The sequence below is a fragment of the Mastomys coucha genome, unplaced genomic scaffold (genome assembly GCF_008632895.1).
Source record: "Mastomys coucha isolate ucsf_1 unplaced genomic scaffold, UCSF_Mcou_1 pScaffold15, whole genome shotgun sequence".
Classification (NCBI taxonomy): domain Eukaryota; kingdom Metazoa; phylum Chordata; class Mammalia; order Rodentia; family Muridae; genus Mastomys; species Mastomys coucha.
Window position 1 is genome coordinate 126,556,844 of NW_022196897.1, and position 11,941 is coordinate 126,568,784.

The following is an 11,941-nucleotide window of genomic DNA, read 5'->3' on the forward strand; positions in this document are numbered from 1 at the left end:
ACTAGGCTAAGCATAAACAGAGGCCTCAGAAGAAAAAAAATAAGATATTTTGTTTTATTTAAACATAGGACCTTAGATTCTTGGGGAACGGACAGGAATCCTCCATTAATATCCTCATGAAGTTTGTGTTTCCTGAGAGTCCTGAGAAAAATATGGAAAGACATTAAGGATCACTGAGTGTGTGGGATAATTTCTTATGATGTTAGTGACTTTGATTTTTCCCCCCTAAAGAAAACTTGAAAGGATTTAGCTTTGTAAAAGCTGCTTTTAACTTAAATATACACCTTTTATTTTGGAAGCATTAAGGAGCTTTATTGATTTATATTAGATTCAGCTGGGTAAGGATCAGTTACTTGCAATTTAACTGTTGGACCCTCTAAGAATAAAATGATGTTCTTTGCTGGAAGCATGGAAATATTTTAAATGCAAATACCTCATGATTCCGTTGCTAGTATTCAGCTCTCTAAAAGGTAGGAGGAGTCCATTTACAAACTGAATCCTTCATTGATTGACATGTGAGCTTTGCCTGCTTAGTTCACCTGTGATATCATTATAATCAGTGTGCTTTTATATCTATCTGTGCCTTTAAAAGGGTTTTAAGTCACCATATAAGGCAAAACCTTGTATTAAATCAAAATTACCTGATCCCTCATCTAGGTAAGTTCTCTTCACAGAGGATGGAGAACATCATAGAAACTATCGACCAATTCAGCTTGTGGAGCTCACTGCCAATGCGTGAACGTGCACACGTGTTTGTGTATGTGTGTGTGTGTGATATCAACTCCAGAAGCTAAGGCTTGATCATTGTGCAAGACTGGGTGGAAGATTGTTAAGAGCCAGAGGTTTAAGGAATCTGCTGTGAGACTGAATCTCCTTGGAGTGTTGGAAGCTACACTGATAAAGTCTCATCAACATGACAACCTAAGCATGAACTGAAGAAAGATAACTCCAACAGACATGCTAGAGTGTACCAGATAAAACCAAAGACATCTAAACTCTACATAGAGAACCACAGACAACTGAAGAATGCAGAGAATATGAGAAAAAGTCTTCCCAGAGAAGAGCACAGCAATGGATTATCTAACCTTGACATTTTTTTTCACAGGCATGGCTCTGTCTTCTGTAGAGTATCACGTAAGAGTGATTGGTTTGTATCTATGGAGTTTTCATTTTTTTTTCTTGAAAAGCCATCTCAAACATTACCCCTCGCTGGCCTAGAACTCACCAAAAACCTCCTAGATCAGAAATTTTAGTCATTTTCTCCCACATCTGGTGTCATAGCCTCAACATATTAAAAAATACCTTAAAAATACCTTAATGTTTATGAATGTTTAAAAATGCTCAGTCTCTGTCCATGTCCTGTGAGATATACTATGAAAGGTAGATGGGGAACAATACCACTAAAATAATTCATCTTTATCTCTCAACAAACAGAACAGCAGACCCAGTTCCCATTATGAATAAAGAAAGAATAATCAACAATAAAGTGTCTTAATGCCCTTCTCTAGATTATTCTCTCCCCCTTTGTTTTAAATAGCTATTGTCATTTAATAATCATTCTAGAACTCAGGGATTTAATATGAGTTATCTCTTTATTCAGTTCTGTGTGTTGGCTATTGTCTTTGTCCATTTTATTTGCCAGCTTGACACAACCAAGAGTCATCTGAGAGAAAAAAAATGAAATCGAGGAACGACCTAGAGTAGATTGGTTTGGGGGGATTCGTCTGGGGATTATGTTGTTGCTAACTGACATAACTGACATAACTGTGGGGCAGCATCATCCCTAGGGTGGTGGCCCTGGACTATATACAAAAGCTTGGCTAAGCATGAGCCTGAAAATGGGCAAGAAAGTAGTGTTCTCTGGTTTCTGCTTCAGGCCTGTGCCATAAGAGTTTGCCTAGACTCCCTCAGTGGTGGACTGTGATCTGGAAATGTAAGATGGAATAAATCCTGTACTCTTGTAGGTTGTTTTGGGTCATGGTAGTTGTTCCAGCAACAGAATGAAGCTAGAACAGCTGTGCTTCATGGGACAGTTGAAGTCACTCATGTACTTGTATATACATGATTGCTAGGGGTGGAGTCATTTGAGGGCTTCTGTAGACAGACAGACACTCTTTAGTACATGTGTTTTACATACTAAATTAATCTTCATTTTCTTTTCTGTACTGAGGGTCTTGTCCCAGGAACAAATAGATTTTGTTTTGTTTAATGATTTGATATATTTTCTAAGAAGTTTAAGTTGATTGATTATAAACCATAGATAATCAAGAATACATCATGCAGTATTCTCTGGGATTCTGTTTCAGTCACAGAACTGAGAACAAAATTGATTTGGACTGATTTAGGACAAATGCTTCCAATTCTCACGTTATCTGTGTGTACGTGGAAAAGTTCAGAGGCATGCATGTTTCCCCAGTCAGTGAATTCACTGTGGCACAGCAGACTGGGGAATTCCTTGCAACTCCTTGTTGCTCCATGTGGTTCACACAGGAATGTGGCTTTGCAAGCTTCAACAGGCAGATTCTTTCTCATACTGCTTATTCACTGAATCAACTTGATGTGGAAGCCACTGGAATAATGAAATGATGTGTTGTACAGTATTCTCAGATACCAAAGCAGTTATGCTCTCATCTCTTTGTTATTTACCCCAACTCCCTACTAAAGTATGCTATTCTCATCTCCCTTAGACTCTTGAAGAAATGAGGTTCAGAATTTATCCATAACCATGCAGTTAATTAAAGGCATATGACATGGTAAGCTCTCTGAAGTTCCATTATGCCACAGTGACACACAAAACAGATATCCCCAGGATTAGCCAAAATGCTTAGGAGGTCAGTATTATCTTTTATGGAGTGTCAGGGGATAGGGCTCTGCTTTATTGTCTTTGTGTTTAGACTGTGATCATCTGATTATGGAAATTCTGCTGGAAGAGACATTAAGGAAAGATCCAGAAAAAGTATTTGGGGTAAGGCAGTATGAACTAACTCAGAGTCTGTGAAATTCCTTGATATCCTAGATACTTAGAATGTTCTAATTGTCTTGTCTTTTTTTCTTTCTGTCCTTTTTTTATTAGATATTTTCTTTATTTACTTTTCAAATGATATCTTCTTTCCCATTTTCCCCTCAGGAAAACAAAACAAAACAAAACAAAAACCAAAAAAACAACAACAAAAAAAGAAAACAAATCCTGTGCCCTCCCCCTCCCCCTGCTCACCAACCCACCCTCTCCCTCTTTCTGGCTCTGGCATTCCCCTATACTGGGGCATAGATCCTTCACAGGACCAAGGGTGTCTCCTCCCATTGATGACCAACTAGGTCATTCTCTGAAATACATATACTGCTGGAGTCATGAGTCCCACCATATGTACTCTTTGGTTGGTGGTTTAATCCCTGGGAGTTCTGAGGGTACTGGTTAGTTCATATTGCTGTTCCTACTAAGGGGCTACAAACCCTTCAGCTCCTTGGGTCCTTTCTCTAGCTCCTTCATTGGGGATCCTGTGCTCAGTCCAATGCATGGCTGTGAGCCTCTACTTATGTATTAGGCAGGTACTGTCAGAGCCTCTCAGGAGACAGCTATATCAGGCTCTTGTCAGCTAGGACTTGCTGGCATCTACAATAGTGTCTGGCTTTGATGACTAAATATGCTGAGAAACACCTAAAGAAATGTTCAGCATCCTTAGTCATCAGGGGAATGCAAATCAAAACAACCCTGAGATTCCACCTCAACCCATCAGAATGGCTTAGATCAAAAACTCAGGTGACAGCAGATGCTGGTGAGGTTGTGGAGAAAGAGTGAAACGCTCCTCCATTGCTGGTGGGATTGCAAGCTGGTACAACCACTCTGGAAATCAGTTTGGTGGTTCCTCAGGAAATTGGACATAGTACTACCCGAGGACCCAGCTATACCACTCCTAGCATATACCCAGAAGATGCTTCAACATGTAATAAGGACACACGCTCCACTATGTTCATAGCAGCCTTATTTATGATAGCCAGAAACTGGAAAAAAACCCAGATGTCCTTCAACAGAGGAATGGATACAGAAAATGTGGTACATCTACACAATGGAGTACTACTCAGCTATTAAAAACAATGAATTTATGAAATTCTTAGGGAAATGGATGTTTCTAGAGAATATCACCCTGAGTAAGATAACCCAATCACAAAGAACACACATGGTATGCACTCTCTGATAAGTGGATATTAGCCCAGATACTTGGAATTCCCAAAATAGAATCCACAAACCCCAAGAAACTCAAGGAGGAAGACCAAATTGTGGATACTTCGTTCCTTCTTAGAAGGGGGGACAAAATACCCATGGAAGGAGTTGCAGAGACAAATTATAGAGTAGAGACTGAAAGAAGGACAATCTAGATGCTCCACCTGAGAATCCTTCCCGTATTCAATCTTTCTGTCCTTTACAAAACAGAATGGCATGCTTTTTTCATTATTAAATAAATAGGCATTAATGTTAAAAATGGTTCATTACTTAAGTTGAACCATATCTTAACTACTGATTGGTATAGATTTTGATATTTTGTGATATACAGTGTCTAATAATCAGGTTAGGATAATTTGAATATCTGTCAGAACTGTGGTCTCAGCATCATTTGATCCGATTCCCATCCACTGCATCTCTCTCTGGCTCAAGCTCTAAGATCAACAATTGATAAATGGGACTTCATGAAACTGAAAATCTTCTGTAAGGGAAAAGACACCATCAGTAGGACAAATCGGAAACCTACATATTAGGAAAAACACACTTCACTAACCCTACATCCAACAGAGGACTAATATTCAAAATATATAAAGAACTCAAGAAGTCAATCTCCCCAAACCCAAATAACCCATTTAAAAATGGGGTACAGAGCTAAACGGAGAATACACAACAGAAGAATCTTGAATGGTTGAGAAGTACTTAAAGAAATTTTCGAAGTCCGTGGTCATCAGAGAAATGCAAATCAGAGTGACCCTGAAATTCCACCTCAAACCAATCAGAATAGCTAAGATAAAAAAACTGAAGTGACAGTGGATGCTGGTGGGATGTGGAGAAAGAGAAACAACCCTCCATTGCTGGTGGAATTGCAAACCACTCTAGTGATAAATCTAGCAATTCCTCGGAAAATTGGAAATAGTTCTACCTGAAGACCTAGTTCTACCACTCTTGGGCATATACCCAAAATATGCCCCTCCATATCATAAGGACATGTATTCTTCTATGTTCATAGCAGCCTTATTTGTAATAGCTAGAAGCTGGAAACAACACAGATGTTCCTCAACCGAAAAATGGATACAGAAAATGTGGTTCATTTATACAGTGGAATACTATTCTGCTATTAAAAATGAAGACATCATGAATCTTGCAGGCAAATAGATGGAACTAGAAAATATCCTGAGTGAGGTAACTCATATCAAAAAGGACATGCATAGTATATACTCACTGATAAGTGAATATAAAGATGTAAACGACTACATATCATATAGACATCATGTATCTATAAAAATTAAAACATCTAAATATTTTAAAAATATAATCATAAAATATTAATGGTTTCTTTTTGTAGAATTTTATTTCAGAAAGTCATCCTGGTTATGAAAATAGAGGTAACTGCTTCAAACAACAAGACAGTGAATATTATTCCAAAAGTCTAGGAAGAACTTTGCACAATGTTGTGTACGTCTACTAAAACAAGAAAATAAAATGTTCCCTTAATTACTTTACCAAGTTAGAGTACACGGCTCCAAACCATGTAACATCAATGGATATGTGTGTACTACAGGACTTGAACTCACTAGAAAGCTGAACCAACAAAACTCTAAAGCATAGTGGAAGATTTGTGGAATACAGCTCACACCACCTGCTACCCAACACTGGACAAAGCAGCAAAGCAATACAGTGGGGAACTAAGAGCCTCTGGAGTTGTACCAATAGGAAATCAGAGAGAAATAGCATTAGTGATCCCAGCATGATGCAGATACCATGATAACCAGAGAGAGCCATCAATAATTTGATACTAAATTTGTGCCACTAAACTGAAGTGATGTAGCAGACCACACCTGACCTTCAGTTCTAAACCACTGAAAAGACATCACATTCACAACTCTGTTCTTCTCAACTCACATCAAGTAGAAGTAGAAAGCCTACCGCCCTCTGAAGAGACTGGGAAGCAGTGATTTTGGATTTCCAACATTTTATGCCTGAAGATAGCACTGAGTATGATGGAAAGCTTTGGTTTATTTGAGCTTCAGAGGAATCATGTGAAGACTGTGACTTTTAGAACCCAAAGTCTCTGAAAGTACATTTCTATAGCAATGAGGAGCCTAATGCCCACTTAAGAGTTTATATTATGCATCATATATATATATAGATTGCAAAAGCAATTTAAAATTAATCTGAACTAAGAACAATTTATATATGTTGTTTCCTTTAAATGATGATGTATGTACTTGAATCATGAACTACAGTTGTGGGATAATCAACCCTCTTTTAAAAGCTATGTTTCTGTCTCAAACACTTACTAAAATAAATTTAAATATGCTGTAAGAAAAAAAAGAAATATGTGAGATAAGATGATACAGACTATGGGTATAACAAAGGGAGGTAATTGAATCCACAGAATCTTGTTTAAGATGAGAGCATCGGTGTTGGAATGTGAAAAAGCAGAGGAGGCACTGGAGACTTTGAAAAACACCAGGAATAGCTGCTGCAGTGTAGGCAGCATGAAATGATAGCTTGAACATGACCCATGACCAGTGATGGAAGACTGGGGCAGAAGTTGATGTCACTAGTATCCACATGTGGATTCTATGGGATTTGACAGTTGGTTGGATATAGTAGATAAAATAAGAGAATAGCAAAACTTTAGATGTGGGTCACCAGAAATTTGGCAACTTTGCCATGAATATAGGGAAATGATAGTGAGCAGGAGTATGTCACAATATGTATCTCATATTCAGAATTAGAAAGTTCAACAAAAGTTCAATTATAATCATTCCCAAAGGATTTCTTATAGGGTGAAATGAACAAGGGGTAGAGTGAAGTCTGGGTACCAAATCTGATTTATATGACTGATGAACCTGAAGTGACAACAAAATGAAGCCATTAACTGATTCTGGAAGGACAGAATAATAGGAGACAGCCGTATCCTCAGAACTGACTTGGGGAGGTAGACTGCCAAAGACAGTCATTTAGGAGAGGAGCAAAGAGAACACTTACCTAGGCCCTACTCACCTCCCTCCTTGCAGTCTTTATTGCCATTGCCACCTTCAAGTTCAAGGATGTGGGAGGAATTGCTCATATGATCGTTTTCATAGGGCACAGAGTCAGGTAGGCAAACAGGGAGAGATTGGGTCAACTGTAGAGTTGAGCCTATGTAAGGTCTAGAGTGTTGTTTGCAGGAACACGCATACACACACACACACACACACACACATACACACACAGGAGAAGGATAGGGAGAGGGGAAAGACTGAATAGGAAGAGAAAAGGGAGAGGAAGAGAGAAATACATAGAAGATAAGAGAATCATGTTTCGTTGCTTTCAATGAAAATAGTCTCAAGAAGGTAGTATCTGTGATATTTTTCTGTCATGTACATAAAAATGAAGCAATCAGGGTCATATAATGTTCCCAACATGTGCATTTTACCTCAAAGTTACCCATGGAATTATTCTGCTTCTCTACCTCTTTGTCCATTTCAAAGCACTCATTGTTGTTAGGCAGTTTGCTTTGATATTATATCTATTTACTTTCAGAGTCTGCTGTAACAGAATACCACAAGCTGAAGGGTTTAGCAAACATGAATGTACCACTGGTTTACCTGGCCATAAAGGACAAGTGTGTCTCCCGATGGAGTAGGTGACAAGAAAATCTGTTTTGCTACCTTATTCCAGACGATGCTTCTAGGTATGTGGCCCAGCTTCCATCTTAAACACCTTTCACTCTAGTCTCTGTACCCTCTCTGACTGGGACTCTCCAAGGACTGTGTAAATAGTGGATTCAGGCTGACAAAGCCAAACACTTTAAAGTCAGGGTTATAAAGTTAATCATGTCTGAATATGTTCCCGTTGACACAAAAGAGAATATTCACAAGATCTGGGATTAAGATGTGGACATATTTAGAGTACTTTTAAGCCTACAAGAGTTGGTTTCTAGATAATTGTCTATATGGGTGGAAAGATGGTTTAACCTAGGAATGAGGACATGCCCTCTTTTGTGGATGAATCCTATTACTCCTACTTCCCAGCTCCCTGGTCTTGTATCAGTTGTTTAATCATTTTGGTGCTCTCATCCCCTAACTGTAAGGCAGTATACAGACATTTGTTTCAGGATAGTAATCCAGGCTTCTGCAAAATGTCTTGCTCTGTTTGAGTATTCGGGAAGTATAACCTACTACTAATACCTTCAGTTATTTTATGCAAATGTTTTTAGATAAAAGAGTGCAATCAAACAAGTGAGCTTACAAGATTCTCTCAACACCAGTGGTCACATGTTCATAAGATGCCATTACTTGTCAAAATCTATGGAAAAATGCGGAACGGGCTTGTGCCAATGTCTCATAAATGATCAAAGAATATTGACTCCAAATTACTCTGAGGTTCTACTAAAAACCCTGCTCTATTTTTTCTCTTAAGAAAATAAACAACAGTGATAGTAATCTTTTGCATGAAGGGCAAAGGAAAAAAAAAACAAATCCAAGAAAACCTTCAAACCCCGTCAGCAGACTTACTACATCACATCAAGCACTTTGTTTCATTTTAAATTCTTTTACAGTTCTGGACATGCATACATCACATTCTTCCTTGTCACCCTGGTACCCTGTCCTATCCCCATCCTCCTCCCACTGACAGCCTTCTTCCCACCTCATCTCTCTTCTAGTTCCATGTCTTCTTTTGTGTGCGGCACTGAGTTTAATTAGTGTCAAGTGCATGAGCATGGAGGACAATGTGCAGAGGATACATTCATTAGTGCCTTGGGAAGGGGAGTCTAACGAGCCCCTTCCTCAACCATGATGATTTGTATATGGCCCAATCTTGTTTAGATCTTGTATAGGAAGCCACAGCTGCAGTGATTTCCTGAGCACAACAGTTGCTACATGTCCATCCAGATTGTCTTTTTTCTTTTTTTTTCCCACTAATACATCCACTGGCTCTTATATTTTTTCAACCTTCTCTTCCTCCCTGTTTCCTAACACTTGGAGAGAATAAAAGGAACATCCTCAGAGGCTGAACACTCCACCACCACTTAATTCAGGCATTTGATCTCCAGCACGATTTTAGTACATTGTAAAACAAAATAGAATCAGAATCGCGAAACTTGCTTTTCTTATTTTCTGCTGGTTTTGTTTGGTCCAGAATATGTGATGAACTTTAAAAGGCTCTGCTATTAGATGCCATTTAGATGCAAGTGTGGTTTGGGGAGGTTTGGGAGAGAAATAACACACGTATAGATAGATAAGTGCAATTGGTATCTGGGGAAACCAGAAGGCCAACATGGACAATCTATTATGGTTGGCTATTGAGAGTGTAACCTTGGGTAAATCACTATCCTTGATGTCCCCAGTTCCTCCCCTGGAAGTTGATCATGATGACAGGGTATTGTAAGAATTGAAGAAGATACTCAGTCTAAAATATCCGTCTTGCTCCTCACGCATGTGGCAATGTTTAAAAATGGTTAGAGGGTCAGAGGGAGAATGAAAATGAGTAGAGTTCACGTGTAGAGCATAGCTGAAGAGAGAAAAGAAAGCATGAGAAAAACATGTCTGTATTCTGTTGAATTTCTTTTCTGATGACACCGGGTGGTGATTTTAGCAAATAAACACTATTTCAAAATATGATTAAATGTTTTTTGAAAATAACAGTTTTTGAGACAGTGTCTAGTTACATAGCTGAGGTTGGCCTAGAAGTCACCCTGTCTTAGCTGACCATGCACTAAGATTGTGGGCATACATCAACACTATTGATTGAACATCTCCAGAGCAAAGATACAAAGTTCATTCCTGGACCTGTTCAATGAACCTTCAGATTCTTCCTCAACATATGTTGTAAACATGGTATAGACCCTAAAATAGTTGATTTGTATAGTTTGAAGAAAAAAAAAGCCAATTTCACCTATTGAAAAAGAAACTAACATTGCAAAATATTTGACTTAGCTGATAATTTCTTTATGCCACACAAATAAAAGTGAAATAAAATGTATAATACCTATCTACTCAGTGATAGATTATTCTCTATTAATAGATGTGCTTTGAAATTTGTATTAAAATAGCCTCAAGTATACCTATCACAGAAGTAGCCTCCCTTGTAGACTTGGTTAATATAGTATTATCAGAAACCCAGAATAAGTGACCAGCATTACCATGCAAGCAGTGGTCAGTACAATTAATCATTTTAACCTCATAGGTTACCCCATTGCTGATTTCAGTGTGTGTATATTGATTATTAGAAATCCAATATCTGTGGGAACTTGAAAAGATCATTTAAGTCCTGTTACTTTTTCATTTTTTTCTTTTCTTCTGAGTAGAAGAAAGAGGGCAGAAGATGTGGAAGGTAATGTTTGCCTCCCAAATGGAGTGCCATGGTTTCTGTAATGGTTTAACAGTCTGGTTGACATGTTTTGACCCAGTGGAGGAAGTTTCCAGCTTGGCCACATGTATTGTCTATTCCATCTAAGTTGCAAAAGAACTGTCCAAGTTGGCTCTAAAGACAGGATTGGAAGGACATATGTACACTTTGACTTTCTAACTGTTCTTCCAAGATTGGTATAGAATACTTGTGCATTGGGCATATATTCAATTCCAGTGACTTACCAATTTCTTCTATGTATTGAAATGTAAGTTGGCACAAAAGAACTAAAAAGTCATTATATTACAGTTTTACCGATTCCTGAGAGCAAAAGAAAAAGAAATATTCTCTCAAAGTGAACAATAATATCTTGTTAACTGATTTTAAAAAGAGCATATTTTAAATTGCTTTTTTCAGTGAAAACTACCTTCCAACACTGTGAGCTTCCTGGAAAAAAAAGAAATGACTTTTTGATTAGTTATTTGAATTGGGTTTCAACACAAGTGTCAGTGTTTTGGTCACAAGTTTTATTCACAGTTGTCAATATGGGAGGTCAGTTAGTTCATGAGTCATTTTGCTTAATGAGGAACTTGTAGAGTAGTTTGTAGCCTTTGTTCTCACATTGGAAATTCTTCACAGAGAAGCCATTCATGCTGATAAAAGAGATTAATATGAACTTTGGAACTAGAAAAATTGGGTTTTGGTTTTGTCCCTGTCACTAAACGAACTGTGTGGCATTGATAACATTCTTAGAAGCCTGAGTCTCACTCTACAGTCTCCAAAGTAGGGGTGCTAAGCCTTCATTGCAGGATTAGCCTGTTAATAAGGTAATGTGTCAGCTGTGTATATTAGCTAATGCTTATTAAATGACTAGAGCTCTTGTAAACAGTGCCATATTTCATTCTCAAGACATTCCTACCCATGGAGGCAATAATCACTCTTATTTCATAAAGGAGGAAACTAGAGCAGTGGAAGATAATTGTCCCAAATCAGATAAGGAACCATCAGACTCAGGACTCACCTTTCCACGGAGCTTTGTGGTAGTGCTTTCCTCTTGTGATCATCTCCAGCTATTACCTTCCAGTCTTCAGCAGCCACAGGACAAATGGCACCATCCTTCCTGCATATCGATAAAGTATATAAAGCAGCAGTTCAGAGCCTTGTTAAGAATCTAGATGTCTTCCTCGTAACCTCACTACCCCGGATGCTGTCTCTGTCTTTCTGTCTCTCTGTCTCTCTGTGTCTTTGCCTCTGTCTCTCTGTCTCTGTCTTACTGTCTCTCTCTGTCTCTCTCCCTCCCTCCCTCCTTCTCCCCCTCCCTCCTTCCCTCCTTCTCCCTCTCTCCCTCTCCCTCTCCCTCTCTCTCCCTCTCTCTCTCTC

At 38.5% G+C, this 11,941-nt stretch overlaps 1 protein-coding gene and 1 long non-coding RNA gene across 13 annotated transcripts in view; both read left to right on the forward strand.

The window, feature by feature from the left end:
• Positions 1-11,941, forward strand: part of Macrod2 (mono-ADP ribosylhydrolase 2) — a 1,944,357-nt gene that overhangs the window by 851,079 nt on the left and 1,081,337 nt on the right. The window lies entirely within an intron of this gene.
• Positions 1-11,941, forward strand: part of LOC116091031 — a 108,317-nt gene that overhangs the window by 54,742 nt on the left and 41,634 nt on the right. Inside the window, exon 6 of the long non-coding RNA XR_004118903.1 lies at positions 7,754-7,904. This is a non-coding gene — a long non-coding RNA (uncharacterized LOC116091031). The remainder of the gene's footprint in view (positions 1-7,753; positions 7,905-11,941) is intronic.